We start from the raw sequence: 20,111 nt of genomic DNA, 5'->3' as shown, positions 1-20,111 counted from the left end.
TAAGGCAATTGATAATATATCTTTTCTTGTCTGGAAATGTAATATATTAATATTACCACCATCTGCTAGTCACTATCAATACCTAACAAAAGACTCCATACTTGTGAGCTTCTTTCCTAAGTGTCTCTCTCTATGTCAGGACTAAGCTTTGGGATGGAGGAGCCTATTGTACAATTATACCCAAGGCTCATGTTCCTGCAAAGCACAATTACTTTACCACATTTGCTACAATACTTGAGAAGATTTCACCAGCCATGTTTCATGTCCCTGATCCAAGTTCCTAACAAGTCACTTCATTTCTGTCCCTGTCTCTGTCTCTGTCCCTGCTAAGGCCACACTCCCACAGGCTTCAGAAGCCTCTCAGATGGTAATCAGTGCTGACAAGCGAGATGTGTCTGCTTTCCTCTAGGTTGAAGCTGCTCAAGAGCTCTCCCTCCAGCTAGGGGTGGACCATAGTGAAGAGACATCCCAAATTCCTCGGGCCCCAGTACTCCTCAGTTACCAGGGACCAGTTGCCATTGCGAGGGACACTACTGGGAGGATGTTGACAAGGGCTCAGCAACACACACACAGACCTAATGAGCTTTGGCAGCAGCTGCATTGGCAGGGGAGGCTGACCCAACCCCCCAGGAGCTTCCTGCATGACAATGCTAATGGCTGCCACCACTCCCAATGCACAGGCCAGGGCCTCGCTGCTGCCCTTCTCCCTGTGGAAGGCTCTCCTCCATCCCTCTGCCTCTCACATCTTCGTTACAGCCTTAGGCCAGAGAAGCCAGCTTGCTGAGCTTGGATGATGTGCTCCTGGAGCCCAAACCAGACTTTAGCCTTCAAGGCCCCAATCTAGGAAGCCGTGACTGGAGCTGCATGTGAATCTGGTGGAAGCACTAATTCTGCCCTTTTGGTTCCAGGTGCCCCTACATCTCCTTCTGGAGACAGGACAGATGTGGTTCACTCCCCTGGTGTATGTGCAGAGTCCAGCGGGCTTCTGTGAGCATTGCCAGTGTGGTGGACATTCTAGTACATCCTCGTGGTATTATCTAAGCTCCAAAATTAACAGCCTCACATAAACAGATTTAAAAATCTAAATTTATAGGGGCTCCTGGGTGGCTCAGTAGGTTAAGCATCAGACTTCAGCTCAGGTCATGATCTCACGGTTTGTGAGTTGGAGCCTCGCATCAGGGTCTGTGCTGAAGATCAGAGCCTGGAGCCTGTTTCAGATTCTGTATCTCCATCTCTCTCTGTCCCCTGCCCCTGTTCATGCTCTGTTTCTCTCTCTCTCAAAAATAAATAATCATTAAAAAAAAACTAAATGTAGAAAAAGTTGATGAAGAAAGTATTAGCAACAGAATGGAAAAGAATTAAGATCATCCAAGATCCTTAACACAAAAAGGTGAACTTTCTACCTCTCTTCAAACTTTTGTTTTAGTTTAATTTTGTGCTTATAGAGATTGTGGACTTATATGCTGTTGAATGAAATAATACAAAAGTGACTCTTGTGCCCTTTCTTGAGGTTTCCCCAATGGTAACAACTTACAAAGCTATAGTGCAATATCATAAGATAACATGGTTTTTAATAGGCTATAATTAAAGAAATTATCATACGATACACTGTGATACTGTGATATTACAATATCACAAGATATTGGCATTGATATAGTCAAGATACCTAATGTTCTATCACCACAAGAATCCATCATCTTGTCCTTTCATAGCCACGCCCACTTCTATGCAGCCCCTACCCTCTCCTGGACCTCTGGTAATCACTACCTGTTCTCCATAATTTTGGCAATTGAAGAGTTAGATGTTAATAAAATCGAACAGAATATTGCTTCTGGGACTGGGGCTTTTTCACTCAGTGTAATTCTCTATAGATTCATGCAGGTTGTTGTATATATCAACAGTTCAATCCCTTTTATTGTTGATGACTATTCTATGGTATGTACATACCACCTTTTGCTTAACCATTCACAGGTTGAAAGACATCCAGATTGTTTCTGGTCTGGAACTATTATCAACAAGGCTGTTATAAACACTCATGTTTAGGTTTTCAGATGAGTGTAGTGTTCATTTGAATATGAAAAATCCCCAGGAGTACAATGGCAGGGTTCCATGCTAGTTGTAAATTTAGGTGTTTGGGCTTTTTGTTTTATTTTGTTTTTTATGAAACTACCAATCCATTTTCTAAAGTGTCTGCATCATTTTACATTCCTATCATCAACGTATGGATGTCCAGTTTGTCCTCATCCTCATCAACATTTGGTATTATCATGGGGAGGAGCCAAGATGGGGGAACAGCATGGAAGTTATTTGTGTGTCTTGCGTCCATGAAATACAGCCAGACCAACACTGAACCATCCTACACACCTAGAAAACTGGAGGATTAACACAACAATCTGCACAATGTGAACCACAGAATTCAGCAGGTACATGGCATGGAGAGGTGAACTTGGGGAGCGAGAAGGTGCAGGAAGAGAGGTGCTTTTGTGAGCGGAGAGAGGATGGACACTGGGGCGGGGGTTGGGGGGATAATACAGGAAAAGCACCCCTCCCAAAAAGCAGCTGGAGAGAAAATGGAAAATTGGAAACAGCCACAGGGACTAAACTAAAAAGGGAGAAAGGAGAAACGAGAGGGTTTAAATTCCATTAAGACTGTAAGCAAGGGGAGCACAAAGCCTGCAACTCCGCAGCTCAATACCTGGTGGTGCTCTGGTGGGAAGGGCAAATCCCCAGGAACAGAGTGAGGTCCAGGAGGTTCTCAGGCCACACGGGGAAAAGGGGTTACACTGCTGGAAGGACATTTGGTAGAGGCTGTTGAAGCCACCTGGTCCCAGCAGACCCCAGAAAATGGCCACATTCGCTGGTGCTGGATCAAGGTCATTAAGGGTGAAGCCTGGTGCCAGATGTGTGTTGTGATTTTCCATAATCCCTGAAAAGCTGCTGCTACACTATCTTGCGAACTTTTTCTGGAGTGGGCTGGCACCTGGTCACAGTCTCAGGGCACTGGCAGCAGCAGGGTCCAGTGGGCGTTCCTGGGTGCAGCCAATATTCGGCCATTGCTCACTCGGCTATTGCTCCGTGAGACCCTCCCGCAGAGTGGAGGAATGGGTCAAACCTGCAGTCCTTCGGAAGTAAGGGGCCAGGGAAAACAGCCGCATCTGAGACAAAATTCAGAAGAGAGGTACTGCCTGGGGCCTGGCCACAGAGAGTGAGAAAGCAGTGAGTGGACAAAACCTGAAGACAGAGGACGGGTGCATGATTGCCGATCAGGGAGAACAGACTGGGTAGCTGGATGGCGCCATTTTCACCGCTCCCGCACATGCGCACATGCACCTACAAGCGCCACAACACTCCACCCCAGTTGGCTAGCAGTGCCATCTGGTGGAGATCGGAGCCATTACACTGAGCCCCGCCCAACTGGGTCAACTTCACTCTTCAAGAATACAAGTCTTACCGCTGGCTTAGTTTATGGACTAAAAAGCACTATATAGACTGACTTCTAGGGGAAAGTGAAATAATTTTAGTCATACTTCAATCTGTTAGCAAGTCCATCTATTCAATTTTCTTACTTTTTTTTCGTTTTTACACTTCTTTCCTTTTTCTTGAATACAGAAAGAAAAAATTTCATTTTTATTTTCAATTTTTATTAAAAACATTTTTCTTTAATCTTTATTACTATATTTTTTACTTTTGTGTAAATTTTTTCAAGTTCTATTTTACTCCCATCATTGTATTTTAGTCTACTTCAGTGTATTCACCTTTTCAAATCTTCAAACGATTTCCTTTTTTTTCCTTTTTCTTTTTTTCTCTTTTTCATTTCGTTTCTTTTTCTTGAATGCAGAAAGAGGAAAAATTCTTTTTTACTTTCAATTTCCTTTAAAAATATTTTTCTTGGGGCGCCTGGGTGGCGCAGTCGGTTAAGCGTCCGACTTCAGCCAGGTCACGATCTCGCGGTCCGTGAGTTCGAGCCCCGCGTCAGGCTCTGGGCTGATGGCTCGGAGCCTGGAGCCTGTTTCCGATTCTGTGTCTCCCTCTCTCTTTGACCCTCCCCCGTTCATGCTCTGTCTCTCTCTGTCCCAAAAATAAATAAAAAACACTGAAAAAAAAAAAAAGATTTCTTTCTTGACTGTCACACTCAAAGATTCCCCAACACTTTAAAAAAATATTTTTTTTCTTTGATTTTTTTCTACTATATTCTTTACTTGTGTGTATATTTTTTCAAAATCTATTTTATTCCCATCATCTCATTTTAGTCTACTTCAGTGTATTCATTTTATCAAATTCTCAAAAGATTTCCTTTTTTTTCTCCCCTTCCCCTTTTTTTCTCTAATCTCAAACCATTTTCAACACCCAGACCAAAACACACCTAGGATCTAGCATCATTTATTCGACTTGTGTGTGTATGTGTGTGTTTAATTTTTTAATTTTAATTTTTCTACCTCATTAATTCCTTTTCTCCCTTCCAAATGACAAAACTAAGGAATTCACCCCCAAAAGAAAGAGCACGAAGAAACAACAGCCAGTGACTTAACCAACACAATACAAGTAAGATGTCTGAACCAGAATTTAGAATCACGATAATAAGAATACTAGCTGGAGTTGAAAATAGATTAGAATACTTTTCTTCAGAGATAAAAGAAGTAAAAAATAGGCTGAATGAAATTAAAAATGCTATAACTGAGCTGCAATCATGGATGGATGCAGCGGCGGCAAGAATGGATGCAGCAGAACAGAGAATCAGCGATATAGAGGACAAACTTATAGAGAATAATGAAGCAGTAAAAAAAGGGGGGAGATTAAGGCAAAAGAACACAATTTAAGAATTAGAGAAATCAGAGGACAGGATAGGAAGATGGTGGCGTAGGAGGACGCTGGGCTCACCGCACGTCCTGCTGATCACTTAGATTCCACCTACACCTGCCTAACTAACCCAGAAAACCACCAGAAGTCTAGCAGAACGGAGTCTCCGGAGCCAAGCGCAGATGAGAGGCCCACAGAAGAGGGTAGGAAGGGCGGAGAGGCGGTGCGCGCTGCACGGACTGGCAGGAGGGAGCCAGGGCGGAGGGGCAGCCTGCCGGCCAAGCAGAGCCCCTGAGTCTGGCTGGCAAAAGCAGAGGGGCCGGACAGAGTGTGTTCCGACAGCAAGCGTGACTTAGCATCTGGGAGGTCATAAGTGAACAGCTCTCCTCAGGAAGCAGGAAGGCTGGAGGACAAAGGGAGGGAGAGTGCTGAGCCCCGGGACGACAGAGCTCAGTTTGGCGGGGAACAAAGGCGCTCGCCAGCGCCATCCCCCTTGCCCATCCCCCAGCCAAAATCCCAAAGGGAACCAGTTCCTCCCAGGGAACTTGCTTGCTCTGCGCAAACACCCAACGCTGTGCTTCTGCGGAGCCACCCCTCCGGCAGCGGGTCTGACTCCCTCCCACTGCCACAGGGCCCCTCCTGAAGTGGATCACCTAAGGAGAAGCGAGCTAAGCCTGCCCCTCCTGCCCCCGTGCACCTTGCCTACCCACCCCAGCTAATACACCAGATCCCCAGCACCACAAGCCTGGCAGTGTGCAAGTAGCCCAGACGGGCCACGCCAACCCACAGTGAATCCCGCCCCTAGGAGAGGGGAAGAGAAGGCACACACCAGTCTGACTGTGGCCCCAGAGGTGGGCTGGGGGCAGACATCAGGTCGGACTGCGGCCCCGCCCACCAACTCCAGTTATACACCACAGCACAGGGGAAGTGCCCTGCAGGTCCTCACCACTCCAGGGACTATCCAAAATGACCAAACGGAAGAATTCCCCTCAGAAGAATCTCCAGGAAATAACAACAGCTAATGAACTGATCAAAAAGGATTTAAATAATATAACAGAAAGTGAATTTAGAATAATAGTCATAAAATTAATTGCTGGGCTTGAAAACAGTATAGAGGGCAGCAGAGAATCTCTTGCTACAGAGATCAAGGGACTAAGGAACAGTCACGAGAAGCTGAAAAACGCTTTAAAGGAAATGCAAAACAAAATGGAAACGACGACGGCTCGGATTGAAGAGGCAGAGGAGAGAATAGGTGAACTAGAAGATAAAGTTATGGAAAAAGAGGAAGCTGAGAGAAAGAGAGATAAAAAAAATCCAGGAGTATGAGGGAAAAATTAGAGAACTAAATGATACACTAAAAAGAAATAATATACGCATAATTGGTATCCCAGAGGAGGAAGAGAGAGGGAAAGGTGCTGAAGGGGTACTTGAAGAAATTATAGCTGAGAACTTCCCTGAACTGGGGAAGGAAAAAGGCATTGAAATCCAAGAGGCACAGAGAACTCCCTTCAGACGTAACTTGAATCGATCTTCTGCACGACATATCATAGTGAAACTGGCAAAATATAAGGATAAAGAGAAAATTCTGAAAGCAGCAAGGGATAAACGTGCCCTAACATATAAAGGGAGACCTATAAGACTCGGGTCTGATCTCTCCTTTGAAACTTGGCAGGCCAGAAAGGCTTGGCACGATATCTACAGTGTGCTAAACAGAAAAAATATGCAGCCGAGAATCCTTTATCCAGCAAGTCTGTCATTTAGAATAGAAGAAGAGATAAAGGTCTTCCCAAACAAACAAAAACTGAAGGAATTTGTCACCACTAAACCAGCCCTACAAGAGATCCTAAGGGGGATCCTGTGAGACAAAGTACCAGAGACATCACTACAAGCATAAAACATACAGACATCACAATGACTCTAAACCAGTATCTTTCTATAATAACACTGAATGTAAATGGATTAAATGTGCCAACCAAAAGACATAGGGTATCAGAATGGATAAAAAAAACAAGACCAATCTATTTTCTGTCTACAAGAGACTCATTTTAGATCTGAGGACACCTTTAGATTGAGAGTGAGGGGATGGAGAACTATTTATCATGCTCCTGGAAGCCAAAAGAAAGCTGGAGTAGCCATACTTATATCAGACAAACTAGACTTTAAATTAAAGGCTGTAACAAGAGATGAAGAAGGGCATTATATAATAATTACAGGGTCTATCCACCAGGAAGAGCTAACAATTATAAATGTCTATGTGCCGAATACCAGAGCCCCCAGATATATAAAACAATTACTCATAAACATAAGCAACCTTATTGATAAGAATGTGGTAACTGCAGGGGACTTTAACACTCCACTTACAGAGATGGATAGATCATCTAGACAAACGGTCAATAAAGAAACAAGGGCCCTGAATGATACATTGGATCAGATGGACTTGACAGATATATTTAGAACTCTGCATCCCAAAGCAACAGAATATACTTTCTTCTCGAGTGCACATGGAACATTCTCCAAGATAGATCATATACTGGGTCACAAAACAGCCCTTCATAAGTATACAAGAATTGAAATTATACCATGCATACTTTCAGACCACAATGCTATGAAGCTTGAAATCAACCACAGGAAAAAGTCTGGAAAACCTCCAAAAGCATAGAGGTGAAAGAACACCCTACTAAAGACTGAGTGGGTCAACCAGGCAATTAGAGAAGAAATTTAAAAATGTATGGAAACAAACGAAAATGAAAATACAATAATCCAAACGCTTTGGGACGCAGCGAAGGCAGTCCTGAGAGGAAAATACATTGCAATCCAGGCCTATCTCAAGAAACAAGAAAAATCCCAAATACAAAATCTAACAGCACACCTAAAGGAAATAGAAGCAGAACAGCAAAGGCAGCCTAAACCCAGCAGAAGAAGAGAAATAATAAAGATCAGAGCAGAAATAAACAATATAGAATCTAAAAAAACTGTAGAGTGGATCAATGAAACCAAGAGTTGGTTTTTTGAAAAAATAAACAAAATTGACAAACCTCTAGCCAGGCTTCTCAAAAAGAAAAGGGAGATGACCCAAATAGATAAAATCATGAATGAAAATGGAATTATTATAACCAATCCCTCAGAGATACAAACAATTATCAGGGAATACTATGAAAAATTATATGCCAACAAATTGGACAACCTGGAAGAAATGGACAAATTCCTAAACACCCACACTCTTCCAAAACTCAATCAGGAGGAAATAGAAAGCTTGAACAGACCCATAACCAGCGAAGAAATTGAATCGGTTATCAAAAATCTCCCAACAAATAAGAGTCCAGGACCAGATGGCTTCCCAGGGGAGTTCTACCAGACGTTTAAAGCAGAGACAATACCTATCCTTCTCAAGCTATTCCAAGAAATAGAAAGGGAAGGAGAACTTCCAAACTCAATCTATGAAGCCAGTATTACTTTGATTCCTAAACCAGACAGAGACCCAGTAAAAAAAGAGAACTACAGGCCAATATCCCTGATGAATATGGATGCAAAAATTCTCAATAAGATACTAGCAAATCAAATTCAACAGCATATAAAAAGAATTATTCACCATGACCAAGTGGGATTCATTCCTGGGATGCAGGGCTGGTTCAACATTCACAAATCAATCAACGTGATACATCACATTAATAAAAGAAAAGATAAGAACCATAGGATCCTGTCAATCGATGCAGAAAAGGCCTTTGACAAAATCCAGCACCTTTTCTTAATAAAAACCCTTGAGAAAGTCAGGATAGAAGGAACATACTTAAAGATCATAAAAGCCATTTATGAAAAGCCCACAGCTAACATCATCCTCAATGGGGAAAAACTGAGAGCTTTTTCCCTGAGATCAGGAACACGACAGGGATGCCCACTCTCGCCGCTGTTGTTTAACATAGTGTTGGAAGTTCTAGCATCAGCAATCAGACAACAAAAGGAAATCAAAGGCATCAAAATTGGCAAAGATGAAGTCAAGCTTTTGCTTTTTGCAGATGACATGATATTATACATGGAAAATCCGATAGACTCCACCCAAAGTCTGCTAGAACTGATACATGAATTCAGCAAAGTTGCAGGATACAAAATCAATGTACAGGAATCAGTTGCATTCTTATACACTAACAATGAAGCAACAGAAAGACAAATAAAGAAACTGATCCCATTCACAATTGCACCAAGAAGCATAACATACTTAGGGATAAATCTAACCAAAGATGTAAAAGATCTGTATGTTGAAAACTATAGAAAGCTTATGAAGGTAATTAAAGAAGATATAAAGAAATGGAAAGACATTCCCTGCTCATGGATTGGAAGAATAAATATTGTCAAAATGTCAATACTACCCAAAGCTATCTACACATTCAATGCAATCCCAATCAAAATTGCACCAGCATTCTTCTCGAAACTAGAACGAGCAATCCTAAAATTCATAGGGAACCACAAAGGCCCCGAATAGCCAAAGTAATTTTGAAGAAGAAGACCAAAGCAGGAGGCATCACAATCCCAGACTTTAGCCTCTACTACAAAGCTGTCATCATCAAGACAGCATGGTATTGGCACAAAAACAGACACATAGACCAATGGAATAGAATAGAAACCCCAGAACTAGATCCACAAACGTATGGCCAACTAATCTTTGACAAAGCAGGAAAGAACATCCAATGGAAAAAAGACAGTTTATTTAACAAATGGTGCTGGGAGAACTGGACAGCAACATGCAGAAGGTTGAAACTAGGCCATTTTCTCACACCATTCACAAAAATAAACTCAAAATGGATAAAGGACCTGAATGTGAGACAGGAAACCATCAAAACCTTAGAGGAGAAAGCAGGAAAAGACCTCTCTGACCTCAGCCGTAACATTCTTACTCGACACATCCCCAAAGGCAAGGGAATTAAAAGCAAAAATGAATTACTGGGACCTTATGAAGATAAAAAGCTTCTGCACAGCAAAGGAAACAACCAACAAAACTAAAAGGCAACCAACGGAATGGGAAAAGATATTTGCAAATGACATATCGGACAAAGGGCTAGTATCCAAAATCTATAAAGAGCTCACCAAACTCCACACCCGAAAAACAAATAACCCAGTGAAGAAATGGGCAGAAAACATGAATAGACACTTCTCTCAAGAAGACATCCGGATGGCCAACAGGCACATGAAAAGATGCTCAATGTCGCTCCTCATCAGGGAAATACAAATCAAAACCACACTCAGATATCACCTCACAACAGTCAGAGTGGCCAAAATGAACAAATCAGGATGTTCCAGATGCTGGAGAGGATGTGGAGAAACGGGAACCCTCTTGCACTGTTGGTGGGAATGCAAATTGGTGCAGCCACTCTGGAAAGCAGTGTGGAGGTTCCTCAGAAAATTAAAAATAGACCTACCCTATGACCCAGCAATAGCACTGCTAGGAATTTTTCCAAGGGATACAGGAGTACTGATGCATAGGGGCACTTGTACCCCAATGTTTATAGCAGCACTCTCAACAATAGCCAAATTATGGAAAGAGCCTAAATGTCCATCAACTGACGAATGGATAAAGAAATTGTGGTTTATATACACAATGGAGTACTACATGGCAATGAGAAAGAATGAAATATGGCCCTTTGTAGCAACATGGATGGAACTGGAGAGTGTGATGCTAAGTGAAATAAGCCATACAGAGAAAGACAGATACTATATGTTTTCACTCTTATGTGGATCCTGAGAAACTTAACAAAAACCCATGGAGGAGGGGAAGGAAAAAAAAAAAGAGGTTAGAGTGGGAGAGAGCCAAAGCATAAGAGACTCTTAAAAACCTAGAACAAACTGAGGGTTGATGGGGGGTGGGAGGGAGGGGAGGGTGGTTGATAGGTATTGAGGAGGGCACATTTTGGGATGAGCACTGGGTGTTGTATGGAAACCAATCTGACAGTAAATTTCATATATTGAAAAAAAAGAATTAGAGAAATCAGTGACTCATTAAAAAGGAACAACATCAAAATCACAGGGGTCCCAGAAGAGGAAGAGAGAGAAATAGGGGTAGAAGTGTTATGTGAGCAAATCATAGCAGAAAACTTTCCTAACCTGGAGAAAGACACAGACATCAAAATCCAGGAAGCACAGAGGACCCCCATTAGATTCAACAAAAACCAACCATCAACAAGGCATATCATAGTCAAATTCACAAACACTCAGGCAAGGAGAGAATCATGAAAACAGAAAGGGAAAAAAGTCTCTAACCTACAAGGGAAGACAGATCAGGTTTGCAGCAGACCTATCCACAGAAACTTGGCAGGCCAGAAAGGAGTGGCAGGATATATTCAGTGTGTTGAATCAGAAAAATAAACAGCCAAGAATTCTTTATCCAGGAAGGCTGGCATTCAAAATAGAAGGAGAGATAAAAAGTTTCCCAGACAAACAAAAATAAAAGGAGTCTGTGACCACTAAACCAGCCCTGCAAGAGAAATTTTAAGGGGGACTCTCTGAGGGGAGAAAAGATGAGTATATACATATATATATGTATACACACACATACACACACACACACACACACACACACACACATATATATATACAAAAAGCAACAAAGATTAGAAAGTACCAGAGAACACCAGAACCTCCAACTCTACAAGCATCATAATGGCAAAAAATTCACATCTTTTAGGACTCACTCTAAACGTCAGTGGATTCAACGCTCCAATCAAAAGACATAGGGTAGGGGCGCCTGGGTGGCTCAGTCGGTTGAGCATCCAACTTCAGCTCAGGTCATGATCTCCCAGTTTGTGGATTCAAGCCCTGCATCAGGCTCTGTGCTGACCACTTGCTCAGAGCCTGGAGCCTGCTTCAGATTCTGTGTCTCCTCCTCTTTCTGCCCCTCTCCCACTCATGCTTTGTCTCACTCTGTTTCTCAAAACTAAATAAACGTAAAAAAAAAAAAAAAAGACATCGGGTAACAGAATGGATAAGAAAACAAGATCCAACTATATGCTGTTTACAAGAGACCCACTTTAGACCTAAAGACACCTTCAGTTTGAAAGTAAGGGGATGGAGAACCATCTATCATGCTAGTGGTCAATAAAAGCAAGCTGGAGTGGCCATACTTATATCAGACAATCTAGACTTTAAAATAAAGACTGTATCAAGAGATGCAGAAGGGCATTATATCATAATCAAGGGGTCTGTCCACCAAGAAGACCTAACAATTGTAAACATTTAGGCGCCAAATGTGAGAGCACCCAAATATATAAATCAATTAATCACAAACAAAGAAACTCATCGATAGTAATACCATAATAGTACGAGGCTTCAACACCCCACTCACAGCAATGGACAGATCATCTAATCAAAAAATCAACAAGGAAGCAATGCCTTTGAATGACACACTGGACCAGATGGACTTAACAGATATATTCAGAACATTTCATCCTAAAGCAGCAGAATATACATTCTTCTCAAGTGCACATGGAATGTTCTCCAGAATAGACCAAGTCAGCCCTAAGTAAGTACAAAAAGATCAAGATCATTCTGTGCATATTTTCATACCACAATGCTATGAAACTCGAAATCAACCACAAGAAAAAATTTGGAAAGGTAACAAATACCTGGAGACGGAAGAACATCCTACTAAAGGATGAATGGGCCAACCAAGCAGCTAAAGAGGAAATTTAAAAGTATATGGAAGTCAATGAAAATGGTAACACCACAACCCAAAACCTCTGGGACGCAGCAAAGGCGGTCATAAGAGGAAAGTATATAGCAATCCAGGCCTTCCTAAAGAAGGAAGAAAGATCTCAGATACACAACCTAACCTTACACCTTAAGGAGCTAGAAAAAGAACAGCAAATAAAACCCAAAACCAACAGAAGACAGGAAATAATAAAGAGTAGAGCAGAAATTAATGCTATCGAAACAAGAAAAACAGTAGAACAGATCAATGAAACCAGAAGCTGGTTCTTTGAAAGAATTAACAAAATTGATAAACCTCTAGCCAGTTTGCTCAAAAAGAAAAAGGAAAGGACCCAAATAAATAAAATCAAGAATGAAAGAGGAGAGATCACAACCAACACAGCAGAAATAAAAACAATAATAAGAGAATATTATGAGCAATTATATGCCAACAAAATGGGCAATCTGGAAGAAATGGACAACTTCCTAGGAATGGACAACTTCCAAGTTCCCACCAAAACTGAAACAGGAAGAAATAGAAAATTTGAACAGACCCATAACCAGTAAGGAAATCGAATTAGTAATAAAAAACCTGCCAAAAAAACAAGAGTCCAGGGCCAGATGGCTTTCCAGGGGAATTCTACCAAACATTTAAGGAAGAGTTAACACCTATTTTCTTGAAACTGTTCCAAAAAATAGACATGGAAGGAAAACTTCCAAACTCTTTCTATGAAACCAGCATTACCTTGATTCCAAACCCAGACAGAGACCCCACTAAAAAGGTGAACTATAGACCAATTTCCCTGATGAACATGGATGCAAAATCCTCAACAAGATATTAGCCAACCAGATCCAACAATACATTAAAAAAATTATTCACCACGACCAAGCAGGATTTATACCTGAGATGCAAGGCTGGTTCAATATCTGCAAAACAATCAACGTGATTCATCACATCAATAAAAGAAAGGACAAGAACCATATGGTCCTCTCAATAGATGCAGAGAACAGATACTCAGATCAATGGGACAGAATAGAGAACCCAGAAATGGACTCACAAACGTGTGGCCAACTAACCTTTGACAAAGCAGGAAAGAATATCCAATGCAATAAAGACAGTCTCTTCAGCAAGTGGTGCTGGGAAAACTGGACAACGACATGCAGAAGAATGAACCTGGACCACTTTCTTACATCATACACAAAAATAAACTCAAAATGGGTGAAAGATCTAAATTTAAGACACGAACCCATCAAAATCCTCGAGAAGAAAGCAGGCAAAACCCTCTTTGATCTTGGCCACAGCAACTTCTTACTCAACACGTCTCCAGAGGCAAGGGAAACAAAAGCAAAAATGAACTACTGGGACCTCATCAAAATAAAAAGCTTCTGCACAGCTTTTTATCCTCCAAAAGAGGATCTCTTTTGCATTGTTGGTGGGAATGCAAGCTGGTGCAGCCACTCTGGAAAACAGTATGGAGGTTCCTCAAAAAAACAAAAATAGAACTACCCTACGACCCAGAAATTGCACTACTAGGCATTTATCCAAGGGATACAGGTGTGCTGTTTCGAAGGGACACATGCACTCCCATGTTTATAGCAGCACTATCAACAATAGCCAAAGTATGAAAATATTTTTATATATATATATATATATATATATATATATATATATACATACATACAGTGGAGGATTACTCGGCGATCAAAAAGAGTGAAATCTTGCCATTTGCAACTACGTGGATGGAACTGGAGGCTATTATGCTAAGTGAAATTAGTCAGTCAGAGAAAGACAAAAATCATATGACTTCCTCATATGAGGACTTTAAGAGACAAAACAGATGAACATAAGGGAAGGGAAACAAAAAGAATATAAAAACAGGGAGGGGGACAAAACAGAAGAGACTCATAAATATGGAGAACAAACACAGGGTTACTGGAGGGGTTGTGGGAGGGGGGATGGGCTAAATGGGTAAGGGGCGCTAAGGAATCTACTCCTGAAATCATTGTTGCACTATATGCTAATTTGGATGTAAATTTTAAAAAATAAAAAATAAAACAAACAAAAAGAAAACATTTGGTATTATCACTATTTTCATTTAGTTTGCATTTTCCTAATGCTTATAAATGTTGAACATCTTTCTATGTGCTTATTTACCATCTGTTTATATACTTCAGTAAAATGGATTTTTATGTCACTGGATTGTTTGTTTTTCTACTGTTAAACTTTGAGAATTCCTTGTGTATTCTAGATACTAGTCCACAGTTGAATATGTGGTTTGCAAATATTTTCTTCAGCCTGTACCTTAACCTTTTATCTTCTCAATAGAGTCTCTCTCAGGGTAGAATTTTATAAGCTTGGTGAAATTCAATTTATCATTTTTCACGTTGTAACACAGGCTTATGTCACATCTAAGAAAACTTTTCCAATCCCTAGATCGCGTTATTCTCCTATGTTTTTTCTAAAAATGTATAGTCTTATATTTTATAAGTCTATAATGTTCTGGGGGGTATAATAGATTTCATAATGTGTGAGAAGAAGCTATTCTTGATATACAGATTTTATATATGTTTTGTTAACTTTGCACAAAGTTATCTTATTTTTGAGTTTTTGCATAAGCACGTTCATGGAGACACTGACCCAGGATGTGATGGCCAACTTAGTACAGAGCCCTCCATGCATGATGACCAAGTATCACAGGGGGTCACACATAGCCACATAGCAGTCATAGGCCATCACTATCAGTAGAACAAACTCAATCCCACCCAAGCCCAAGGAGAAAAATAACTGGGCTGCACAGCTCACAAATGGGATTGCTTTATGTTCTATTAAAAGATGCACCAACATCTGGGGGACGATGCTTGTGGCATAAGAGACATCAACAAGGGAGAGGTTGGTGAGAAAGAAGTACATGGGAGTGTGGAGTCAGCTGTCCAGTTTGATCAGAAGGACAATGAGGAAGTTCCCCAGCACTGTCACCATGTACATGATCAAGAAGACAACAAAGAGGGAGAACCGTGGGGCGCCTGGGTGGCTCAGTCAGTTGAGTGTCCGACTTTGGCTCGGGTCATGATCTCAGTTTGTGAGTTCGAGCCCCACATCAGGCTCTGTACTGACAGCTCGGAGCCTGGAACCTGCTTCGAATTCTGTGTCTCCCTCTCTCTCTGCCCCTCCGCTGCTCGCTCTCTCTCTCTCTCTCTCTCAAAAATAAACATTTTTTAAAAAATTTATAAGAAGAAGACGCATATGTCCCAAGCACTGGACAGGCCAAGGAGAATAAACTCTATCACGCACTTCTGGTTTTCCATTCCATTAAAAATTGTGATAATTATTAATCTGTAGAGAGATTCAGATATAACAGAAGCTGCTGAATGAAAGAACCATAAAAATAACTTCTTGTGAATACATGTTGTACACCTCTGACTAGGCTTATTCTGAGGTTTCATACCATTCATGATCCAAAATGGCAGGTGTGATCCTAACAGGCACCATATCCACTCTGCATCAGAGTCAGGACAGTACCTTCATGAAGAACATAGGGTGGTCTCAGGGAGACCCAGTGAAAGTCTGAAGATAATGCATTACAATTCCACAAGCTCACATCTTACAAACTTAACCTCAGATTCCAGGGCAAGGAGAGGATGGTAGGTGACAATCATAGGTACAATGATAAACGATGAAGAAAACTTGGTTGGAGAGTTTTTATTTTATTTTATTTTTTTAATTTTTTTTCAACGTTTTTTATTTATTTTTGGGACAGAGAGAGACAGAGCATGAACGGGGGAGGGGCAGAGAGAGAGGGAGACACAGAATCGGAAACAGGCTCCAGGCTCCGAGCCATCAGCCCAGAGCCTGACGTGGGGCTCGAACTCACGGACCGCGAGATCGTGACCTGGCTGAAGTCGGACGCTTAACCGACTGCGCCACCCAGGCGCCCCGGTTGGAGAGTTTTTAAAAACTACCTTGCATATATCAACTAGACCCATCCGGATAAAATGGGTGAACTTATTACAAAAGGAACCATTGGGAAAAGTGAGGTCCTTGGAGAAAGATCTGGAATCAGAGAACCTAGATTTAAATTTTGATTTTATTGGGGCACCTAAGGGGCTCAGTTGGTTAAGTGTCCAACTTCAGCTCAGGTTATGATCTCGTGGTTTATGAGTTCGAGCCCCGCTTTGGGCTTGTGCTGACAGCTTAGAGCCTTAAGCCTGCTTCAGATTCTGTGTCTCTCCCTCTCTCTGCCCCTCCCATGCTCATGCTCCATCTCTCTGTCTCTCAATAATAAATAAACATTATTAAAAAAATTAAATCTGATTTTATTCAGCAACTCTGTTGTTTGGTTCAGTGACAAATTTTATGTATGAAGCAGATAATATTACATGACTCACAAGCACATTTAAGTTGAAATGTAGGAAATGTATGAGGAATGTCCTTGTGAAATATTAGTGATAGTACTGGTATAATAGTATGGGTATGAGCATTAACATGACCTAATTTAAAGTTAATATTGGTCAACCTTTATAAACTACTGTTTAGAAAAGGAAATGTGGGGCCCTTGCATGGTTCAGTCGGTTAACCCTCTGACTCTTGGTTTCAGCTCAGATCATGATCTCGCAGTTCGTGAGTTCAAGCCCTGCACCGGGCTCTGTGCAGATAGCACAGACCCTGCTTGGGATTCTCTGTCTCCTCCTCTCTCTGCCGCTTCCCCACTCACATGCACTCTCTCTCTCTCAAAAATAAATAAACATTGAAATTTTTTTTTTAAAAAGGAAATGTATTCACTGATTCCATGGATATAGTTTCTGGATTATAAACTGATGTAAACTATAACAAGTGAAGCATTATTTTTCAACATGTTCTACTTTTATCAATCCAACCATAATAATTTTTCCTATCTCCTACCACCTGATAACATTTTCAGGTGGAAGTATATGTCACCTGAACAAGAAGATGAACTGAAAAATTCAGACAACGCTGTCGGCTGATATTAAAACCAGGACTGGTTTTTATGTCAATGGGGTAGATAAAATTTAGCCTTGGTTTATTCCTGCCTCCATTTATCTATGGCTGTCTTCAACACCTCCTCTATGAATAAAATACTTTCATGCCATCTCTGTAACTCCCTACACCAAGGGAGTAAAATGGTCCATGCTCTAAAACTGACTGCCCTTTCCTCTGCCCATCTTAAAAAGAATCTCAGCAAAGTCAAGATCTTAAGTCAAGTTAAATAGATTTCTAATGATAAATTCTGAGACAGTAATTTTTGGTAACATTTGTGAACACATGGTATTTTGGAGTCATGGAAATGAGGTGTCTCCAACTCATCTGTCAAAATTTACCTAAACTCTGACCAGTGGACCTCCCAGATGGCGCTCCTTCCATGAGTTCCCTACAACTCTGCAGGATGCCTGAGAGGAAGGGGATGGCCCCCAAGTAACATGGCTTTGCAATGTAGTAAAGTGCCCTCTTGGCCTTTTGCCACATCCTCCCCATATTCCTGCTCTAATAGAACTGATAAGGTCTCAAAGAACTATGAGCAACTACTCATCAAGTAAGACCAGAAACCTGACCCACAGAAAATCAAACAAGCACTGACAGAATTTTCACTATATTGGTGCAACATAGAGAAGATTATTATTTAACGGTTCTCTGGAAATGTCTTCAGTTGCTGTCTTTCCCATTTTAAAGTCATTTAAAAAAAATCTATTTTAATGCTTATTAATTTATGAGAGACAGAGCATGAGAGGGGAGGGACAGAGAGAGAGAGAGAGAGGGAGACACAGAATCCAAAGCAGGCTTCAGGTTCTGAGCTGTCAGCACAGTCAGGCATGGAGCTCTAACTCACTAACCACAAGATCATGACCTGAGCTGAAGTCAGATGCTTAACCCACTGAGCCACCAAGGCTCCCCTAGAATCTTTTTTTTAAATTTTTTAAATGTTATTTATTTTTGACAGAGAGACATAGCACAGGTGGGAGGGGAGCAGAGAAAGAGGGAGGCACAGAATCTTAAGCAGGCTCCAGGCTCTGAGTTGTCAGTACAGAGCCCCACACGGGGCTCGAACTCAGGGACCGTGAGATCATGACCTGGGCCAAAATCGGACACTCAACCAACTGAGACACTCAGGCGCCCCTAAAATCATTTTTAATTGCTTTTAGTTTCCATTGCTACTCTATGGACAAACACTCCATATTCAAATAAACTTGCAAACATGAGAGTGTTCAGGGCTCAACACAAGGGTACTTTTTCTATTTGCAACATTCATTGCCACATCTTAGTTTCCTACTCCAGTGAGTGCTTTATTCATTTAAAACTATCTTTTTCCACTTCTTTTGGCTGGCTTCTTCAATAAATTGTCTTTTTTATCTCCATTAGGAAGGGAGAATTGTTAGTTCAAACAGACTCAAGAGGTATGCACACTATAGAAGTTTTCCCCAGTATCTCACTTTCCAGAATTATATTTCAGAATAATAATTCTTTCCACTTTTCATGCGAATTCAAAGCCTGCAGAGATGGACAAAACCTTGGACTGGCCCCCAAAATCCAATATGAAATATAGTTAACCTTGAGGGTGAGCCCACTACCCATATTTCCCCCTACTCATTATAGAGACGATGCCCTGTACCTAAGGGGTAAAAATGCTGAAAGCTTTTTCTCCTCTGAAAGTCTATGCATATCTTTGCAATCATCCATCAAGTCTCAGTCATATTGGATTCCTATTTGGAGTCCTCTACAGTCTTAGCTCAGACAAATAAAGTCCTGAATACAAGAGCAGAGGACATGAGGGTGAGTCCTACAACCTACAGATATGTTTTATCTATGACTAGGCCAAATACACAAGAACCATAAACTCACAAACTTGAATATCAATGGAGACGGCACTTTCATTTATAGGAGGATTCACCTGAGCTGTGGCTGAGTATTTAGCTGTTGTATATACTAAATGTACCCATCACGGGCAGGAATACTGGCACCAACCCAACGTTTTCTGTTAATGGTTTTATATCCGCAGAAGTCAACAAGTTTTCTACTTCCCATCTGGATTTGGTGCCTGGCATTTCACATAATAAGCAATTATTGACCCTCAGTTTCTCCAATATGTGCGATCCTCAAACCACCTTGATGACATATTTTATCATGATTTCACTCGGTAAATGCTCAGCTTCTTTGTAGGTCTTGTCCCCAGTGGGGAGTCTATGGCAGTACAATTCCCTCAGTCTGCTATGTCCCCACAGTGCAATCCCTACAGCCCAATCTAGAGGAACTAACCCCAAAAATGAGAGTCAGGAGACCTCAGTTCTAGTCCCAGTTCACATTCAGAGTGTTGTAGGACTTGGAACAATCCACTTAACTATCTTACATTTCCATTTCTAACACTGAAAGGAAAATAAAATTACTTGGTATATATATACTTTGGGAAGATTGAGAAAAAAGACTTTATATTATTAATAATTTACCTTTTTGGAAATGTAATAAACACCTACTACATTTTCATGAATGTAATACTTATCATTTTACAAATCTGGGCTTTTCCCTTAGGTTCTCCCCAAATATGATGCAGAAGTCATCACTAGCCTCTTCAGTTTTAAATATGAATCATTCTCTTCTGCATCCCCACCATTACACTCTTTCTTGTTGTCAA

At 41.1% G+C, this 20,111-nt stretch overlaps 1 pseudogene; it reads right to left on the bottom strand.

Moving 5' to 3' along the window:
• Window positions 1-15,010: 15,010 nt before the first annotated feature.
• On the bottom strand, window positions 15,011-15,777 carry LOC125930490 (olfactory receptor-like protein OLF3; annotated as a pseudogene).
• Window positions 15,778-20,111: the final 4,334 nt, after the last annotated feature.

Source organism: Panthera uncia, chromosome A2 (genome assembly GCF_023721935.1).
Source record: "Panthera uncia isolate 11264 chromosome A2, Puncia_PCG_1.0, whole genome shotgun sequence".
Classification (NCBI taxonomy): domain Eukaryota; kingdom Metazoa; phylum Chordata; class Mammalia; order Carnivora; family Felidae; genus Panthera; species Panthera uncia.
Note: the sequence above shows the minus strand (reverse complement) of the source record. Positions and strands in the feature narration are given on the sequence as shown.